Below are 9,352 nucleotides of genomic sequence, written 5' to 3' on the forward strand. Positions count from 1 at the left end.
AAAAGTAAAGCAGCTGCTGAATAACATAATAGTAATGAAGAATTTCACATAAGCAGCAATTAAGTTGAGAGCACGTTATGCAAATTCAAGCAGTAAAGCAAGCAGTTCATAAATCTAAGGAGAAAAAGTGTAGGAAACAAATATATAATGCACAAAATATACAATGAGTTGTAGCGTTTTGTGTCTTTCCGCGACACCTGAGGGCGCCACCTGACAATACGCAGTAACTAACAGTTTACCCTACGTATGGTGCAGTGCAACACGGTGGATAGTGACAACGAGAGATACAAGATAAATACTCTTACCTTGTACGTCGTATCGTCGCCACCCGGTCTCCACTCCCTCACGAGCGCCTCGGTGCTACTGCGCTCCCTCCTCCGGACCCAGCGTTCGTTCCGGTTTCGGTGCGGTTAGTCAACAATGCCAGACGACGGACGTCACAGGACAGACAGTGACACAACACAACACGGCGCACCTTATGACGCGGGGCTACTCGGGAAATATTACTTTAACGTGTAGGGGAGGGCTAGGCAGCCGGCTGACGGGACACCCGTACGGCCACTCACACAAGGGGCGCACTCAACGCCCAATGCGCCTAAGGCTGCTACTCGAGGGGGGCTATTAAATATGTCTATTGATGTCTATTAAATCACTATTACAACTGCTATTGCCATTACCGTTACTGTTATTATTGATATTACTATTATTATTACTCAGCCCCGACGGTGTGCCGAAAGAACAGCCCATTGTACTCACTCTCTCTCGTCTCCAGTCCTCACCGCTTCGCACCAAAACAGCCGCTCGCACGCTATGCGCTCGACTCTTCTTTCTAACTCCTCTCAACTATATCACACCTCTTTCCCGCTCGCACACTCAACCACAACAACAACGCTACCCCACGCTGTGTTTTTTCACACGGCACTCGCCGCGCCAGCTGTTTTCCTACGCTAGCCCCGCTCTCGGGCGCTATAGAGGGGGTTACAATTGCGACTAATGGCAGGCCCCATAGAATCCGGCAATGAGTGAGTAATTGCTGCAATACGCTTACAAAACGCACATGAAACACAGAAAGACATTACAAACAGAACCGATTACAAACACAACATTTACTCCCCCCCCCTCCTCCAGGGGCAAGCTCAACCCCGGCGAGCACAGGGCTCGCGGCAACCGGTACCACCGCCACAGAATATAGAATGAGCAAGAAGATACTGTACAATTTAAGGATTATGCAAGATCATCAAGTTAAAACATCAACAACTCAACATAAATTGATCAAATTACTAACAACAAAACAACAGCAGGAACGAAGCAAGGTTGCGTAGAACAAAACAAAACAAAATATTTTTTCACATAAGTAAGCATAGCGAAATTATCAGAGTAGATGCATTATTATTATAGCCATGAGTTATTCATTTATTATCATTATTACAATGAATGAGGTGCACGTTTCTGACGTTTGGGTAGAACGCCCCTATTTAATTCTGTCTTTCTATGCTTTGAGAGATTAGCTTCTTTTACTGGACGGCCAGTTATCAAAGCCCTCCTTCCTCCGAGTGCTGCCTTTCGCCTTGCGACAGCAGTTGGTTGCACACCTATCTTGGATGAGGTCTGTAAGTACTTTTTTGATTTGCATATACGCTGGGCAGCAGAAACTGCTCCATTGTATTTTCCAAATGTACAGAGTTGTTTTTTGTTTTTGTTTGTTCGGTTACTTTATTTTATACTGGACTCAAGGGTTTTAAATCCACATGAGTAGAACCCACTCCAGGAATCTGGCTCGGTCCAGTTTTTTTGGCAGTTCTTCCATTGCACAATTTATTTGAAGCAGATTTTTTCGACTGTATGCCCTTACTAACATCAACCCGTGACAGGAAGTTTTTCCACACTCTATCTCTTTTTGCTGAGTGCTAAGCAGAGAAGCAGTGTGTACCATTTTTTATGACTATTTTTCATTTCCTTTGGTATGACCCGGCCGGGATTTGAACCCACGACCTTCCGCATGCGAGGCGAGCACTCTACCATTGAGCCATCCCTGCGGTGTAGGAAATGAGTGACGAAAGAGTGAGTCACAGAGTGACAAAATTAATTCGTTCTCCACGACTGAATATGGCCTGATGTCTTTGGCAATAAAGATCCCAATCTCCCGATTGATTGCTTTGGCCCTTGGACTATTTATACCATACTTGGTGTTCATTGCTTGCATTATGGACTGGCCTTGGATATCTTGGTTACCTCTGTTGTGGCGAAGGGGTAGAAGGGCCAGGGGAAGCATTGTCGCCGGAACTCACCGAACAGTCGATCCCGTGTTTCCTTCCCAAGTGTTTTGACATGTTGATAGTTTGCCCAGTTGTAGAACAATTTCCCAAAGCAAAGACGACAAACCGTTTTTGTTTTATCCTTGTTGAACCCAAAATGCTTCCAAACTTTTGATTTCAAATTCAATGGCGGGTTAACAATCTCCTGTGAAGGCTGCAAAATGCACGAGCTGACTCGTGGATCCGCTGGGAACGTGTTAACAAATTTTGTTTAAATCAAATATGTGGAGGCCCCTGGTTTGTGGAGGCCCGTGGGCAGCTGCTCACTCCTAAATCGGGGGCTTCCAGGAAATGAAATCTGTTTGCAGGGTTAAGTGACATTATCTATAATATAATTATTCTCTAGTCTATGCAATGTCTTTGATCAGCTACTTACTAACGTTTATTGTTACTAAGTTACTATAAGTTATAACCAGGAGCGTAGCTAACCTATTTGAATCGCATCTGCTGTGCCACACCCACGCCATTTCTCACCCAATTCTATACTCTCAAATGGGTTGAATGCTTCCTCTCCCTGCGTAGCTAAATTAACTCAAAAATGTAACTAACAATATAATCTATTAATTTCTAAGACACCTATTGCCTGCTGCTCTGGCATTTCACCTAATTCTGCTGCTGCTTCCACCAAGGTCTTTTTCGATTGTTCAACTTCATTTTGCCAGGTTCTTGTTGACGATGCGTCGGTCAGTCATAAAGTACTTGATCGGCTTCACTAGTCTTGCGGCGTTTGCCGTCTTTTCCTCTCCTGCTCGTACCATCAGCTGTTCTACCGCGCCTAAGGTGTCCGGTAAAACCACTATGTACATTTGCGCTGTTCCCCCTCCATGTCCAGAAGCCCCCCGTGCATAATTATGTTCCCCCTGGTATAGTAATATCATATGCCCCATAGTGTTACCCATATCTGCTTGTTCTGTCCATGTGTAGTGTAATTTTACTAGCCTCAACTAATTCTATACCCATCTGTGTCTTACTTAATGTGTGCAATTTTAACACCATAACCTCCAGCAAGCATTCACTTAGAAACCTACTAACATACATGCCACCCATTTTGACATATAGTGTAATAAGGTAGGCACTGAGAATAATTTAAAATACACTTTACCTCTATCGCACGCTTCTTGGCTGCTCTAGCCAAGCTTGCTAGCCTGGGTTTTATAATAGTTTTTTTCACTTGTGCGAATATGGAGGGTACGGCTTCCGGTTTAAGTTGGGGATTGTGTGCGATTCCTACTTTTCTTCGGGCGATGGTTGACTACAAAAGAAAATTATAGGCGTCTATATAATATAGATATTCCTTTCTTAGTCCATATTATTATAGCCATATTAGCCGAATTAGTATTACTATTACCTCAGTGAAGCAGTCATCCGTGAAGTGGTTAGAAAAAAGATATACCACTGAAGGGAGGTTGGTCTTTGGTCTCCCAATTCTCCTAAACCAAGCCTCCCTTACTTTAGAAGTTGCCCATTTCGGAAACCTATAGAATGATATTGGCCGACGGCTGGACCCGGCATGAGCTCCCGCTTTCCATGTATCACGGAGTCCTGGTACAAGTACAGAGAGAGAGGTGGTCTTACATTCAATTGTAATCGAATGTTCACTATAGTTGCTGAGCAGCCCACGGCTGCACATGTAGGCATAACTATTTAGTCCTTTAAACCTTTACGCTCTACTTCCGAGATTATAGGTTTACAAGTTATATATTATATAATTATATATTACAGGTTTAATGAGGTTACAAGCTTACAATGTTATGATGTGCCTAGTATTTACGTACGTTTTGGTAGCGAAACAATAGAGCACCGGTCATTCATACTGCTGGCGCCACTGGTAACAGAAAAACATGGCAGCGTTATGGAATGTTTACCGTGATTAAAACGTCAGATTAAAACGCTGAATTGACAAGGAAAGCGGAAACAAATTGATACTTCTTTTTTTTAATCAATTATTAACACATGTAATTGCCAGGTTCTATGTACTGTGGTGAATTCCTTTAACACGATTGATGTTTCACTTTTTCACTACGGACTATTTCTTTTTCTTACTGCATACACAGCAACAGTAATGGAGGTCAGAACAGTGCTGAAGTGATTTTAAGTCCATGCCTGGGAGAAACGAGAACTGTAAAATAGACTTGCGGATGCATTCCTCTCCAGTTTGCGCAGACACCAAAAAATTGCGCATTGGTTCATCAATGCGTCTCTTATTAATGGACCCTGGGCCTGGATATATGTAGAGATGGCCTTGCCTAACCTGCCATCTCGTGCACATTGCCCTACCTCTTGCCAGTAACTCATAATGTCAGTGGATGGTCCCGAATGAAGAACGTAATCAACATCTGAGATGTTAATTTCGAGGCCAAATGCTATTGTCGCAACAACACAACGAATGTTGGAGGTGGTGTCTGCAACGCTATTTGCTATGCGTCTCTGTCTGTCCCCATCTGTAGCAGCATGACACATTTCGACTGTCCGGTTGTGCACTACTGCAGGTGTATTGATGGAAAACGCATAGGAGCCCAGCTCACGCATCAACCAGTGATATATGTCTCCAACCTGGTCCACCTGCCTATAAACAGACATGTGTTTCAGTATTCATTGTTCAATAACTGTCAGAACTGCCATTGAATCGAACGTTGCATATGTAACCGCTGTTTCTTTGGAATTTGTGGACATTCATTTGTGCTTGCATTGACAGGGTAGATTATTTGCAATGCTAAGCAAAGAAAAAGACCAAGAGACGTGAATGTAGGAACGTCCACTGGTGCCTACTCACCTGGAGACACCAGTGCTAAACAGAACATGTCCGCTTTTGTTCAAGAAGGGTCTTTCCAGACAATAGACCATGTCCGTTTTTAGCTCGCCTTGACATTGTCAAGATGAGCTATTGCCATGGGGTGTCGTACGTCCGTCAACATTTGGCTACGGTCAACGATAACTCAAGAACAGTTTGACCCCCATGTTTCAAATTGCATATAGTTGTTACTCCTATGGGAGAGGTTTGAACGTCCTATTTTGGAGCACGCCAGTCGACCTACTTTCGAGCCACGCCAGCTTTTTGGCAAAAATGAAAATGGCCATCTAAATTCATTCGATTTTGTTAAGTTTTGGTATGTGAATGTGTAAAGCTAGCCCCAAAACAGTTGTTACTCCTATGGGGGAGAGATGACAACGTCCTATTACGTTTATTTCGTCTAACTGGTTAACAACTCTACAATCATACCTATATATGTGTAATATTGTGTTTTATATTCTTCGTTACAGTAATTTGACTGGAATATTTTATTGTTTTTGTTTGCGCGATATACGAAATCCAAAATGCCGATCATTTAGGCGTAGCACCAACTCTCGTCAAGATTTCAGCCTCAGATCTGAAACATTTATTTTTGCATCAAAACATATCATCAAAAATGCATATATCATTATCAAGAGTATATAATGGGAGATATGCTATATAATGGGAGTTCTCTTGCTTTATATATCCCCCCTCCCCCTTCTATCACACCCAAGGTGAGCTACAGTGTCATTGACACTTTCATTACTCCTGCAATGTGTTTCCGAATTGGCAGTGTGCACTTAACCGCTTTAACTCGGCTGTATATGCACTAATCGACTTGTCTGCCCCTTGGTACTTTTTCATAAATCTGAAGCGTTCAACAATCACCGATGGCTTAGGCCTTTACCCCCCAAACCAATTACCTTTGGCTCCCTTAATGCTGCTAACAGTTCAGCTAGAGTCTTGTCTTTAGGTGAGGCTGGTGACACCAGAGACCTTACCACTGCATAGGCTTGCGGCCCAATGAATGTCAAGAAAGCAGATACTTTCTGTCCATCCTCAATCTCATTTGCTTCAAAATAGAGTTCCAACTGCTCTGCATACACGTCAAAATCCTCAGGTTCCACGTACGGCCCGATTGAGCCAAGCAACGAATTCGACATGATTAGCAAGTCATGAGCAAATGTACAATACCTGATGTAGTCTCTGTTCAACACACAAGGAACACTACACAAAGAGCGATGCCAATGGTGGGAATTTCACCCACTACACAAAAACTGATTTATCAAAGTATTTAATGTCCTAAAGATGGGTTGCTACTCTCCATCATAACCAGAATACTTTCCTGCTTTTATCTTCGTCGCCATTGAACCGTATTAGAGTTTAGCACATAGTAATAAACGTAGATCGTACTCAGGAGCACTAAACACCTGTTTATTTCAGATGTCTGCTTAACAAAACCACCTAAGATACCGGGAGGTAGGCAATGCTTAACAACTCTATGGCTAGGTGTCAGCACTTGACGGTGGTGATTCCTATAAATTATACTGAGTATACCACAGAATTTATGTCTAAGAGCTTTGTTTGCACCATTTTCAAGCAAATACTGTCATAACTAACAACAAGGTCAACCAGTTGTGTAGAGTTGTCACTGTGTAAGACAAATAATTGTATAACCGTCTAGGAAGAACGATAGGCTTAGGAGGTGATTATGGTTTTCCCTAAGATGTCCTGTGAATAGCTAGTTAACAGATGAGTAAACGGAATTGGTAAGATGCAGCTTGTAATGTCCATAGGTTTAAGCACACTGTCTCGAATCCTATGCGGAGTATTAAGTATGGTGGATGCCATGCATCCTCGTCTTTTTTGTTCTTTATGTGGGTACTCCATCACGCAGCAGCAAAGATATTCTCTTGCAGTTTTTCCACGATATGACTGCTCTCATTGCAGCACAAGCATTGTTCGGCTGTCGTGCCGGCCCATATTTGAGCCGTACATTTAGTCATATTATAATTATTCATAATTATCTATAATCTTTCATACATTTTATTCCTGACTGGCTCACGCCAGTAGCAGCACATACATTCCTCTATGTGGCAGTTCGAGCCACAAATCGACGATGTGTAAATTTCACAATTATTGCTCTTGATTTAGGAAGTCTGTGAGATACTTGTATCTTTCAATTGTAACTATATGGGCACCGATCTTAATTACTATAACTATCAGTGTACAACAGAAATGATGTTGGTCCTAGAACGTTTATACGTTTAAGTGGCAGGCCATTTTAATATCACATCACATTTGTTTATTGAAGTCGCACTGTTTGCCTGAGACATACATAGTGTCTGCATGGTTTAGTTTATGGTTGCGGCTAGTGTCTTGGCACATTACCTGCGCTACCTCTTGTTCATTTTGTGACCGGGAGGTAACACTCCGTACCATTCTCTAGCCCCTATCATGTGCAGTGGTCGACATTTCATTAGATCTCCATGCGTGGGAACATTTATTATCCCCCCACCAACGAAGTTAGGGGGGTATATGAAAACACCTCGTCTTTCTGTCTGTCTGTCCGACACCAACCTTGTGCGCAGATCTTGAAAAGTACTGGACCGATTTCAACCATATTTGGTACACATGAGTATACAAGGTGTGCACCTGCGATGATTTTTTTGCGTCTGACATTTTCGGAAAGAGTTGTGGCGGTTTTTTCGTAAATAAGCCCATTTGGTTATATATGACATGCTGACGCCATCTAGTGGATTATTTCATACATAACTGCCCACCAACTTCATACAAACCCACTAGCATAACAATGCATGCATTACAACCGCTGTATAAAAACGCCTATCGTCATACGACTTTTTGCCACGCAACCCATTCGATGATACTCATTTCTGCACGAGCTTCGAGATGAGCGCCACCAGTTCTCTCATTCACCGGCACCATAACAGCTCAAAGCGGGGGGGGGGGGTATTATTAGTCCCTCTCTGGGACAATCATTCTAGTTAATTTAGTATTAGTTTGTAGAGTTATCTTCTAAAGTATCATTTCTTTTTTTTCTAAATTTGAGCTTACATTGCTAAAGTTAGAATGTGCACTTGTGAAGTGATAGAAATTTTGGATAATGTTATTACCTTGTGCCATAATGGTGTATGAGAGTTTGAACCCATTCATCATTCTGCAAACCCTCGTCGGCAAATTTATTGTCCAAACATCCTTCAATCCCTTCCATCATTCCCGTGTAGATCCCATCTGCCCAAGTTGTTGGATAAGGGAATCCCATCGATTCCCAGTTGTTTACCCTTCTCTGAAAGGTCTGGATGTCAGAAAGTTTGTCATAAGATGAGTCAATGATCCAAGTGCGCGCGAATGTTTCATGAACCCTTTGGAAGAGGTTTCCTGTGCCTAAGAGTTCATCTAGACTTGTACACAGCCAGAGATTGAAACTGTCTCTGTCTAGAACAGAACTTCTCAATGTCTAAAGTCTTCTTGATAGTAATGTACTCAGTTGCACCCTTCGACTGGGAACTAATCTTGTACTTTTTCTTCTTTAATGAAGTCTGAATCTGTCATTGTGATCTCGGGGAACATCTTTGCCGTTTTCTTGGCGATGCATTCCCGGAGCACTTGCAGCAGTCTAGGCTGAAAAGTCATTAGTCCAAATTCTCTGCCTTCCAATTTCAGTTCCATTTCTTTTACTTTTATTCCGATAACTATTGTCCTCATGGTCATAAACTGTGTCTGTTCTGTCAATAAGGTCTTGGACACTATTCTCCTCACTCTTTAAGAACTTGAGCAGGAGTCTCGTCTCGGGTTGAGGAGGTTTGTTTCCTGTAAGTGCTACATTGGCCATGCCTTTCAGCCCACAGTGATGGCTTTATCAGAGAGATAATTTGACAAAGTGTCGGTGAGGAGCCAATCTACACTTTCCTCAAAGGATACCAACGCCCATTCTTCACAGATGTATTCTTTGTGCAGCTCGTTAGACAACTGTCCTTTGAGCAATAAAGATTTGAGATATGAGTCTTCTCTGCAGTCTTCACGAATGAAATTTCCTAAACACTGGACCTTCGGTCCACCAAGCCAGCAAAATTTACTGGACCGGACTAAATTTTACTTGACCAATATTATTTAGACATTTTTGACAATAAAGAACAAAACAGTAATATCATTTTGTATTTTACCTATAATAATACCTTCTACACACTGCTATGATAACAGTATAGTAATACCTATCAAATGGTTCTAGGACAAATACCCCCCG

The sequence above is a fragment of the Priapulus caudatus genome, unplaced genomic scaffold (genome assembly GCF_000485595.1).
Source record: "Priapulus caudatus unplaced genomic scaffold, Priapulus_caudatus-5.0.1 Scaffold305, whole genome shotgun sequence".
NCBI classification, from domain to species: domain Eukaryota; kingdom Metazoa; phylum Priapulida; class Priapulimorpha; order Priapulimorphida; family Priapulidae; genus Priapulus; species Priapulus caudatus.